This window comes from Sceloporus undulatus, chromosome 4 (genome assembly GCF_019175285.1).
Source record: "Sceloporus undulatus isolate JIND9_A2432 ecotype Alabama chromosome 4, SceUnd_v1.1, whole genome shotgun sequence".
NCBI lineage: Eukaryota > Metazoa > Chordata > Lepidosauria > Squamata > Phrynosomatidae > Sceloporus > Sceloporus undulatus.
This window is the reverse complement of record NC_056525.1, coordinates 161,261,946-161,274,756: the sequence shown is the minus strand read 5'-3', so window position 1 is coordinate 161,274,756 and position 12,811 is coordinate 161,261,946.

The following is a 12,811-nucleotide window of genomic DNA, read 5'->3' as shown; positions in this document are numbered from 1 at the left end:
CCCCCCCCCCCCCATTGATCAGAGCCTTTCCCTGCCTGGGCGAGATCAGATGCCTCCTCGCGAGGAGGCTTCCCTTCCCTGCCTGGGCGAGATCAGAGCCCAAGCGGGCAGGGAATGCCTCTTTGAGAGGAGCCTTCCCTTCCTGCCTCTCCTCCGTTAGAAATGGGCTCTCCCCACACAGAGGGGAGGTTGCAATCCACCGGGAGAAGCCTTGTAGTCCTTTGCAGATGCAGGCGCTGGAGCAGCCGGGACTTCAGGCGCTTAAAGCGCTGAAGAGATTAAGCGCCTGTAAACCATTAAAATAAAAAATAAAAATAATCCTTATCTCTTATTGAAAGACCACAGCGGACAAAGGGGTGAGGGAAGCAAAAATGGCGACAGCCACGACGGATGGGGACAGAAAGGGCAACTCCCCCAATGACAGCCCCCATCGCAGTCAGCTCCTCCCATCCTTCTAGCCCGATTCAAATGCTATCGTTCTCATCTAAATACTCCGGTTCCTAACTCGAATCAAGGGAAAAACACTAGGTAGGACCCTAGTGTTTTTTTAACACACGTTAAATGAGGAAAACACGGATTTAAATTTTAACCCGCTTCTGGATTCGATTTCTTGTGGGAACGATTCCGGGTTGGTCTAGAACTGTTCTAGATTTAAACCGAATCCTAATGGGCACGCTGCCTAATGAAATCGATTCAGAACGCGGGGTTTCCCCTAGTGGGAACAAGCTCAAAGAAAGTGCCAGTCAGACATAGAGTGCTTTTCACTGCTTCCTGGCCCACCTTCAAATCTGTGGCACATCCCTAATTCTTACAGTGGTTGTTGGGATTACTTTTACTTGTTTTATTATGCCATTTTCCAACACATCATGTGGATCCATTTGTTGCATTGCTTTCATGGTATTAATATAAATAAATCAATCTCCTCTCTCCTTGTTGCTGTGAGGATCATCTACTGTGTGGCATATGTTGCCACATTGTTTCTGAAGCATACAGTTTAATGCTACCTGAATGTCTGTGCTTAGACTCCTTAGGGACTGGAAGAATGATCCCTCTTTGCCCTGGAGGAAGACTGATCCTCAAGCAGAAGATAATGAGATGGGCCATGCCTTTGGTGTTACTCTGTGTGTGCTGCATGTGGCAGATGCTCTTGAAACAGCTGGAAGGAAACCATTAGCATTCCAAAGAGACATGTTATGGTGTCACATTGCAATGTCTTCTGGAGCATCTGAGACCTGAGGCAGCAAATATCCCAGACAGTGAAATATATTTAAAGAGATGCTGTGAAGGTGGAAATGAGTTGATCCATTATAGGGAGAAAGAAAAGGTGATGGGGGAAGGAGGCAGAGGAGTGAGCATCATTCTAAATTTCCCTTTTAACCTCAAATTGATTCTGTGATTATATCACCATGTTGCACAACTGGAAGATTTTTACAAACATAAGAAAAGTTCATAATGTCCAGAAAAAAAGTAAATAAATCAACTAGTGTGCATGATACAGCAACGATGGCAGCAGGTGCAGCTGTGTGCATGTGTATGTGCAAGAGAGCGAGAGAGGAAGAGAGGGACAGAGGGAGAAACCAATATTTTAATATTAAGACATTTTTGATGTCTTCCCCTTCTGCTGCTTTGAATAAATGTAAGCTCTACCCAAACTGGCAGTTCTGGAATTCTGAGGATGGAATATTCCAACATGGATAATGCTGTTTAGAGCTTGGAACACTGGACTTGAAAAGTTAATTTAATAATTTTAAACATTAGAAACATATTCCCATGAACTAATCAATGAATCCTTGCCTTAGCTAATTTAGTTATCATTAATCCATTCAGTGTTAATTCAATAATTAATTAATTCAGTATTGAAAACAATGGTTTCCAGTAATTCACAACTGGAAATGTGAATTTCAAGGGTGACACCAAAAATCAATATATATATATATTGCCTAACAAAATATGGGGTTTTGCAGATGGGACAATGGGAAATGCACATTGAGAGAAGCAGCTGCAGCAGGATCCTGAGGGGTACTGTGGCTGCCTGTTCCTAGTGAGACCCATGAATGGGAGAACTCGGCAGACATTATTTCCCTAGTGCCACAGTTGGCAGCATCTTGGACTGCACCCACACTGCAGAAATAATCCAGTTTGACACTGCCTTAAGTGTCATGACTCAGTGCTATAGAATTCTGGAAACTGCACTTTGTTGTGTTACCAGAGCTCTGCTTTTCCACAACAAACTACAGTTCCCAGAATTCCATAGCATTGAGCTATGACACTTAAAGCAGTTTCAAACTATAATATTTCTGCACTGAGGATGAAGATTTGGAAATACTTCTTCTGGATCATTGTCAGAATGTAAAGTTAGGGGTTTGGGGGTCTGTGGTTGGAAGCAGAAGCGTTCGATAGAACTACAATAAAGGAGCTATGGCATTGCAGATATATCTGATAATACAAGAACTCAACTATAATAAATTTAGCCACATATCTGCTAAAGCATGGGTGGTCAAAGTGGCTTGTGAGTACAGTGTTGCCTTTTCCCCCCATGCCTAGTAATCCTCAAGATTTTTAATTGACATTGCAGTTTGCCACTGAAATTCCGTGGCAATGTGCTAAATGCATTACAGTTAATTGAAAGGGAGCTAAATGCATTGTAGTCAATATCATAGTCAATTTAGTCCCCTTTTGTTAATTATTAATATTCAGATAACCTCATATCAATTAAAATTAATTAAGATTCATTTATGTATAACTATGCACTTAATAATCAAATACAGGAGATGTTACTCATTAATAATGTGTGGATGAGCACATTTAATATATTTAATAATATTTCAAAAATAATTAAATTGTAATTAATTTCAGCTATTTTAAAATCTACTTTACATTTGTGTAGCTTCTTTCTTTCTTTCTTTCTTTCTTTCTATATTTGTTTTGCATTTTTCAACTCATTTTAGAAGCTTCTTCAAAACAAAATGAAAATGAGAGAATGCAGGCCTTGAGCATGTGGTCAGCCTGAAAAGTGATCCCTACACAACTCTTTGGCAGTTCCTCCTGCCCCCCATTTGAAAAGTATTATAGATTCTATTCAAGTTGAAAGCTGAACCCAATATTTCACAAAACGTTTGCTTACAGAAAAGGAAGGAGCAGTCTTTGCATTGAACTGGTAGTCATTAAGATAAAAGAGCAAAGCATCCATGGTTAAAGAAAATTCAATCCATTGACAGTGAATAATGGATCCATAAAAATGAATATATTCATATAATATTTTGTCTTGATTTTTGTCTTCAAATGTGGGTATGCGCCTTGCAAGTCTAAACCACAGATTCCCATCAATGTGTCATTCACAGCAGCCTATTTCAATTCAGGAAAGCTTTTTAATAAGAATAATATGGAGATGCTTTACTATTGAAACAGTACACAGCTCAAATTAAAGTCATTGTTTAAAACTGTTTTGTTTTTTTCTTTAACTTCTAAATTGTAAAACATATACAGAGAGCCCTTAGTATCCAGTAGGGTTTGGTTCTAGGACTCCCTGTGGATACCAAATTCTGTGGATGCTCAAGTCCCATTAAATAAAATGGCATAGTAAAATGGTGTCCCTTATATAAAATGATAAAGTTTGCTTTTTGGTGTGTGTGTGTGTGTGTGTGTGTGTGTGTGTGTGTGTGTATATATATATATATATATATATATATATATATATATATATTCAAGCTGTGGATCGTCAAATCTGTGCATAAGGAATCTGGTGGTATGGTCTATATGTATGTTAGCTTGGAGGATGTTTGTGGTGTTTTTAGGCCAGACCACTGGAGAGCACCAATTTTTTTTGACACAGATTCTGTTTCGCTCTCTAATTCTCCAGAATGAAACTGTTACAATGGGGAAACAGAATGATAGACAAGCCATTGAGATGATGATAATAATAATAATAATAATAATAATAATGTTATATTTTTATACCACTTTTCCAAGGTGATCAAGGTGAGATACTGTTGTAAAATAATTTTGTTGTTGTTAACTGCCCTCGAGTCAATCTCAACCATGGCGACCCTGCTGATGAGACATCTCCAAGACCCCCTGTCCTCCACTGCTCTTCTCAGCTCCTGCAAAATCATGCTCGTGATCTCTTTAATGTTTATCCATCTTGCATGTGGCCTTCCTCTCTTTCTACTTCCCTCTATCTTTCCTAGCATTACTGTTTTTTCCAATGATTCATGCCTTCTCATAATGTGTTCAAAGGACGACAACCTGAGTTTTGTCATCTTGGCTTCTAGGGAGATTTCTGGCTTGATCTGCTCCAGGGCCCATTTGTTTGTCTTTTTGGCTGTTCATGGAATCCTTAGCACTCTTTTTCCAACACCACAGCTCAAATGAGTTGATTTTCTTCCCATCCTAATTCTTAACTGTCCAGCTCTCACATCCATACATGTCAATAGGGAATACAATGGCTTGTACGATTGTAATTTTTGTGCTCAGTTGTATATCCTTGCATTTTAGGATCTTCTCTAGTTCTTTCAAAGCTGTCCTTCCCATTCTTAATCTTCTTCTGATTTCGGGGCTGCAGTCTCCATTTCCATCAATATTTAATCCCAAGTATGAGAATTATTTCATTATTTTGTGTAGGTTCTCTGTGGTTATTATTTTTGTTTTCTTTATGTTCAACAATAGGCCTGCCTTTGCACTTTCTTTCTTGATCTTAGTGGTTGTTCCAGGTCTTTGAGGTTTTCTGCTAGTATTATATTGTTAATATTCCTTCCTCCAAATTTCACTCCTCCTTCTTCTGTGTCCAAGCCTACTTTTCTTACAATATGTTCTGCATATAGGTTGAACAAGTAGGGTGATAAGATGCAGCCTCATCTGACTCCTTTGCCAATTGGGAACCATTCTATTTCTTCATGTTCTGTTCTAACTGTAGCCTTTTGTTCTGAGTACAGATTCCTCATCAAGACTATCAAATGTGTTGGCACTCCCATGTCTTTAATGGTCTTCCATAGCCTTTTGTGATCTATGCAGTAAAAGGCTTTGCTATAGTGCATAAGCACATGCTGATTTTCTTTTGAAATTTCCTGGGGTGCTCCATTAGCTATCGTATGTTTGAAATGTACCTTTTCCTTTCCTGAACCTCTCCATGTATAGTTGGAGTCTATGGGGCTGTGCAGGTTGGCCATTAAGGCCAGCCTGGGGGCAGAATCAGGGCATGGCATCCATACGACGCATGCCCCACTTCCACCTCCATGGTGGCATGACACTGCACATCACTCCACATAGCACATAGCATCATGGCGCTCCTCTGGCGCTGTGTTTACATGATGTAGCACCAAAAGAATGCATTAAAGCTGTGGTGCTGTGGCTATTGTGCTGTTTCCAGAGTGCAAAAAGCTGCCACTTTTTGAGCCCTGGAAAGGCTAGATCGGGGCTGCATTGTGTGGTTGACGCGGCCCCAATCTGGCGCAGCTAAAGCAAACTGCAGGCCAACCCTTAGGGACGGTCTGTACAGCCTCTAAGTTGTAGAATTTTGAGTATAATTTTGCCTGCATGGGATATTAGTGCTATGGTTCTATAGTTGCTGCAATCTTTTGTGTCTCCTTTTTTGTGGATGGGAGTGTATATCGATTGTTACCCAGTCTGTCAGACATCATTTTGTTTTCCATATCTGTTGACATACGTTGGTTAGCACTATAGTTGACTCTGTCAATATGGATTGCAGCAGCTCAATTGGAAAATCATCTGCTCCTGGTGACTTGTTTTTCACCATTTCTCTTATTGCAGCTGTCATGGACTGCCCTGGGCCTGACTTAGAGACACAGTTAGAGGACTAAGGTGCAGTAAATACTGCCGAGAAACGGCAGCCTGCTGGCACCCGTTTTTACTCCGGAAAGACAGCGCAGTCCCCAAACCATGCACCATCACTCTTGAGTAAAAAGAACCCAGTATTTCCGGGTCCTTTTTGTGGTGCCGGAGTGATGTCGTGAGTCTGCCGGTGGTGCACTTGCAGCATAAGTGACGTGTGGTGACATGCGGATGCTGCACATTGCTTACATCAAAATGGTGGTGCCCTTATAGATGGGACACCGTCATTATTGTGCCGCTGCACTGTACTAGGGTTAGGGAGCGTGCATTTAATGCATGCTCCCTAACCCTAAAATTGGTGTGAGCACGGTGCTTCATGCCCATTTGTATCGGGCCTTAGACTGTGAAAACTTGGAGGAGGCTGAGACAGGGGGAGATCTGGGGCTGCCTGGATCAGCAGTCCCAGAGTAGGCTCAGGAATCTGCTGAGAGAAAAATAAACGCTATGGACTCTAGGGTGCAGGTGCTAGGACCTGTGGAGTGAAGACTCAAGGAGTCTTTGAGGTGTTCTTCCAGGCTAGAAGCCAAGAGGAAAGGTAATAGGTTTCAGCTGAGAGAAGCAGAGGCCTTTTAAATGACCTTCAGCTGCAGAGGTTCTTTGCAGCTGACAATCAGTCTTGTAGTTCTTTGTGCTTGATTCATAACTCTAGTTATATGACCCCTGGACTTGACTTGTGACTATGTTCTTGCCCTGCCCTTTGCTATGACTGACTGACTGATGGGTATTGTGTGACCTTTGGATGGGATTCTGGACAATCCTTGTATCCTCCCAGTAGAGGTAAGCAGGACAGCAACTTCTACCTCATTTTTTAGAATTTGGGTTTCATTTCCATATGCCTCTTGGTTCCATGTGTCCTTAATTCTGTCATCTCTTTCATATAGCTCTTCTGTGTATTGCATACATCATCTTTTTATTCCTTTCTGGTCTTGAATTATGTTATTTTTATTGTCATAGAGCATTCCAGTTCTTGGTTGGAACTATCCTTTGATTTCCCTGATCTTGTGGAATAGGTCTTGCGTTCTCCCCTTTTTGTTGCTGTCTTCTATTTCTCTGCACTGCTCATTGTAGTAGGTTTCGTTATCTTTAGCCACTAGCTGTTGTACTGTTGCAGTCATGGTTCTTAGCTTGTTTCTATCTTCTTTTTATTTTGCTTCTCTTTTTTCCTTTATTGCTTGTAATTTTTTTATCTGTCATCCATGGTTTCTTCTCCTCCTTCTTGCCCATTGAAAGTGTCTGTCTGCATTCTTCTATTATTATGTCCTTGGCTTTAGACCAAAGCTCTTCTGGCTATCAGTCAATTATGCTTAGTAGTGCAAATCTGTTCCTTACATTGTCGATGAATGTGGTGGAGATACTGTTTAGATCATATTTTGGAATAATGACTGGTTTTCTTCAGTTTTACTCTTATTTTTAATATGAGTAATTCATGGTCTGTACAACAATCAGCACCTGGTCTCGTCTTGGCCACCAGTATGGAGTTTCACTATCTTTTGCTTCCAATTATATAATCGATTTGGTTTTTGTATTGGCCATCTGGTGATGTCCATGTGTATAACCTTCTTTCTGGCTGGATGAAAAATGTGTTAGCAATGAATAGGTTGTTGGCTTCACAAAAATCTACTAGACGCTCACCTGCTTCATTTCATGTATTGTTTGTTATATTGTTACAAAAAGATTTAAAATTAAAAGTACGTCTGCCACTACTAGAATAACTCAAAGTGGCAACATACTTTGCTACTCCCAATTGTAATATTTCCCCAAAGTGATTCTACCTCTGTGGACATATTTTACTCACACTCTTTCCTTAAAGCAGAACTATTTTGAAAGAGCTGCACACAAAAACACAGACAGAGGTCTTTTCATGTAAACAGGCTATTGACAATTCATTGGGTTGTGCAGCAGGGTCTTTGAATAGGGTGTTGCTGCTGTGTATTTTAAAAGTGATTTTATATTGTTTTACTTTATCAGTGCTTTGATATGATAGCTCATTTATTTATTTATGTTAAAGTAGTCAGATTCTTAGTTGTGTCTTGTTTTAATCATGTTCTAAACTGTCATGGTTTCCATGTCTGGGAAAAATCAGGATGAAGATTACATTAAATTAAGGATTCACTTGGGATGGAGAAAAAATGTTAAAAATTATTGGAAAAATGTAGCTGGGAAAATCTGATGAAAAGAATCTGGACAAAAAATCTTTGCCATTCAAGACTTACTCTGCACAAAATTTATGAATTTTTAATATAAAACAAGCTCCAATCTGTGCAGTTTTTGAAGATTTCCTTTCAGTGGGAAGTAAATCTATAAACACCAGAATCAAGTGGAGGACATCTATGTAAGTAGACTTTTCTCTGAGGACAATAGAAATAGGCATGTCTATTAAAGGGCTGCTGTTACATGACTACAAAGAGATGGCAGCAAATTTACCCACTGCAGTCTCATTGTGCATCAGTCCCATTATGTATCAAGACACTGACTAGACAGCCAATGAACATTGGTGGAGCCTGATGCGCATCAGGAAACTCTTGTCTTGTTATGTATCTTGAAAGGTCATTAACAAAGACCCTTTACAGATGGGCATAAAGTACGTCCTGGGGACGTATTAGGGTTAGGGAAAGTGCATGCCTTATGCACGCACCTAACCCTGATACGTCCCCAGGATGTACAAAATGGTGGCGCCCATTCCACATGGGGGCTGCCATTACGATGTCACGAACGCGCTGCCTCCAAATGGGGTGGCGCGGATGTGATATCTTTGCACCGCGCGAGGGCGCATAAAGCACCCTTTCCGTGCTGCTAGAAGGAGCTCTGAAATGGAGCTCATTCCACGATTTGCGTCACTGGCGCAGCCTTTAGATGGCTTCGCCAGCAACACAAGGGAGAAAGGGGCCGAGCGGCCCCTTTCTACTCCTTCCCGCCACCACTGGGTGTCCTTGGGGCTTGAAGCCCCAAGGACACCCCTTTCCAAGCTGCGGGGAAGCAGCCTTTTGCTGCTTCCCCGCGGCCTGGAAAGCGGTGGATCAGGGCCCCAGAAGCTGCCATTCTGGCAGCTGAGGCCCCAATCTGACGGGGAAAGGAGAGCCTACAGGCCACCCCAAAGGGGCGGTCTGTAACGCACCAAAGTTTCTTAGTGGCTCTGCTATGAAGCTAGGTATATGTAAAGTTACGAAACATATACTGTGATAGATAAGTTTGAGTAAAATAACTTGCTGCTTCCTTTGAGGAAAAAATAATAATGAAGGGTTACCTATCACCTACCCTTTCCCTCTTTTTCATACATGTATGTCCACACTCTGTATGTGTATACAGAGCTTTGTCCTTGTCCTTCTTTTCCCTTTTTGTATGTTAAAGGAGTTTAGTGCACAGCCAAAAAAAAAAACATGTCTTACATTTGCCACTTTGAATCCTAATTCAGGCTGCATCTGGATATTATCATACTCAAAATGCTGCCGATGCCACTGGCCAGGTGCAACCCAGGTAACTTCTGGCTAGAAGCTGTGCTCAGCCAGCCTCTTTTTAAAACTGGGAAACTCCTGGCTTTACAAATGAGCCATATGAACATGGCTTCTAGACGGAAGTTACCTAGGCTGCACCTGGCCAGTGGCATCAGTGGCATTTTGAGCATGATAATATCCAGATGCAGCCCAAATTAAGATTCAAACCAGCAAAGGTAAGCCGAGATTTTTTTTAGCTGTGCACTAAACTTTAAAACATCACTGAACATGATATCAAGTGTGAATATGTAATGATATTCTTATTGTTTAGTGATTTCTTATTTATTAAAATTATTATTATTTATTTATCAAAATATTTATAAACCACTTTTTAATGCACATAAAGGAATTCAGAGCAATTTAAAACAATTTGAACCAGTACTGAATAGTCTGTAAAAATGTTAAGATATTAAATTTAATTGCCAATCAAATTAAAACCATCAAAATGTGTAGGTTTAAGAGACTGAATGCACATTTCTGAATGGCCTATGGATCTAGAAGTACTAGCTTTTAATGGGCCCGGACAGGCCAAAATGAAGCTGCTTTGGGTCACTTTGGAGGTATGCCATTTAAATGCTGCATGCATCCTAAGAGGCTGTAAGCCACACCAAAGCCATGCTCCAGGCCTAAGGACTGGAGCGCAGCTTTGGTGCAGTTTCTGGCCTCTTAAGATGCATGTGTCATTTAAACAGCATACCTCCAAAGTGACCCGAAGCAGCTTTATTTGGGCCTGTCTGTTCGGGCCCAATATTACAAAAATATATATCAGTAGTTGCATAACTTTTCATTAGTTGAGAAACTGTAACAAAGGGCAGGTGTCAGAGGTGAAAATGTCTCTAATGTGAGGAAGCTACATGAATATTCTGACATTTCAATTTTGGTCCAAAATAAAACTTTCTGGTTTGTTACTCATGTTTTTCAGTCTTGTTCATTGTGACAGTTTCTCCTGATTCAGTTTCATTTTGTTTTCACAGTTAATTCTTTTTATTTTTCTGGAGTAGTATCCTAGAAAATCTATGTTAATAAGTGGATCATATTGCATATGGCATGATTTTATAACACCACATGCTACATTTGGTATAAGCTTTGTGCAATTTCAAATTTGCATATTATGCATATGGTATAAACTGTCATCATTTCAGACAGCCATTTGTCATTTCCTGGTATCTCTCTTTTGTTTAAGCTTTCATACAAGAGTTTGCCTTTCAACCTAAAGCATGGTGTGATTTATGATACAAATGTATCTTTAAAAAGTCAAAATGCTGAGACTGATCTTTTGTTCCCTGAAGGACAAATCTCTAGATCAGTAAGAAAAAATACTGTGGCAAAAATTTGCACAGCTCTGCTGAAAAACTGACAGATTTGACTCATGCTGTCTACATAATAAAAGATCTAAACTGAAATGTCAAGAATAATTTAGAATATGTATGGGCAAGATTGTCATTTTATACATACTGGAAGAAACCTGTGTCTTTTGAGTATTAATGTCTGTTCACAGTCATATGAGCATGTACATGATGGAAACCATTTAAATGAATAGTGTGTGTGTGTGTGTGTGTGTGTATTCATCATTATTGTCATTATTGTCATTATTCTTTATATCAGATAGATATATAGTAGATGGATAGGCACACCCCATAAACAAAATTATTTAAGAATAATTGTCCCCCCCCCCCCCACTACTTGGGCTCTAGAAGAGGCATGGAAAAAACACAGCCTTCCAGATAATATTGGGCTATAGATCCAAAATGTCTTACCAGCTAGCTATAGATGGCAGGAGTTAAAGTCCAATAGTATCATCTCACCATAGATCTAGAATAAAGACATCACCCATGGGTCCGTCAACAAGGTAGCATTGGTAGATATCTATGAATGGTCATAGCTCAGTAAGTGAACACATGTTTTGCATGCAGAAAGTTTCGTGTTTTATATTGATATCTCCTGATAAGGCTACAAAAAGTCTTCTCTGAAACTGTGGAAAGCTTTCATCCCACATTTTCACCAATAGTGGGATACTTTGTTGAATAGTCTTACTTCGTATAAGGTGACTTCCAAAGTTCTTAGGATTCCAGCTAAAATAAGAAAGTTCTGAGTTCTTTAGACTAGCAATCCAGCCCACAGTAGAATGACAGCTAGGAACAAGGCCCAGTAAGGCAGAATGATTTTATCTCTCCACTTGAGGTGAGACATGACATTATATACTGAGAATATACTTTAGCCTTATAGTCCCAATATATCGTACTCTTCTTCTTTCTGGAGCCCCAACAAACCCACTGCAAGGGAAACAAAACATGGAGATGTAGATTCTCAATGTTGCAAAGCCTTTTCAACAGTAGCTCCTCAGGTTTAAAATCAATCACTTTCTGTGGTAGCTCTAACTGAGTTACAATAAGGTATGGTAGCTGGAGTTGAGTTACTTATGGCTGCTAAATAAGCCATGTGGTCTTTATGGTAGCCCTTGTGAGTATGCAAAACATGTGAATATGTGGCAGGAAAACAAGGGGTATGAATGTGGCTGTGCCCCCTTAAGCCCATTTGCCTCCATGATGGAAAATCATATGGCATGTCTTCTTGATTCCAAGTGGTATCAAAACAGTCACATGTAGCTTAAGAAGAGTCAAAGTGGAAGAAGAATGCTTCACACTGAAGGCGGGACAGAGCTCTTCTGTAGATTCACCTCAAGGTGAAGTCCCTACACTGCCTTCATCTTGACCTGTCGCTATGCATGGTTCATCATCATCATCTCCATCTCCAGAGTAATGGATATCTGCACATGCAATGTGATTTCCCCTCACTATTCTCTCTTTTGCAGAAGCACCCACAAATCTGCTTTGGAGATTTTCATAGTCTTCTAATATCAGTTGAGTAGGTGGCAGGAAATTGTTCCACATTGGTCAAAATAGTCCAAATATTGGCAGCGCTAGCTACATCATCGTCGTCGTCGTCATCGTCATCATTTTTAGAGGAACTATTATTTTTGAATTTTATATATGATATTTCATACATCACAAGAATTAATCTAATGAAATAAAGCAGCTTGGAGAAAATGAATCTTTCTTCATTTGACACTGAAAAGTCTAGACAGAGCAACAATTAATGCTGTTGACAGGAATACTGCCTCAAAAATGAAATGGATGTAAGTGCCAAATTTGTCCTTCAGGGTAGCTTCTCAACTAGGAGAGCTCTTGATGTGGTATTTTGAGCTGGTTACTTGCAGAGCTTATTTGAGACGACTTTGGTTTTATTAATCCTTCTTTTCATTTGGGATAAATACCAACTCTTATGGAGAAGGTGGGTGCCAGGCAATAAGTGTTTCTTCCTCATTTCATGTATCCCATTGGGGGCCACTAAAAGCAGTTTCTAATAAGTACTGGACAGGAAGTGCAAGAGTATTGTGCTTCCTGTTTTTGTACTTTCTGTGCAGTCTTCTGAATGGGAGTTCAGACAATTGCCACATGCAGGGAAAGAACACA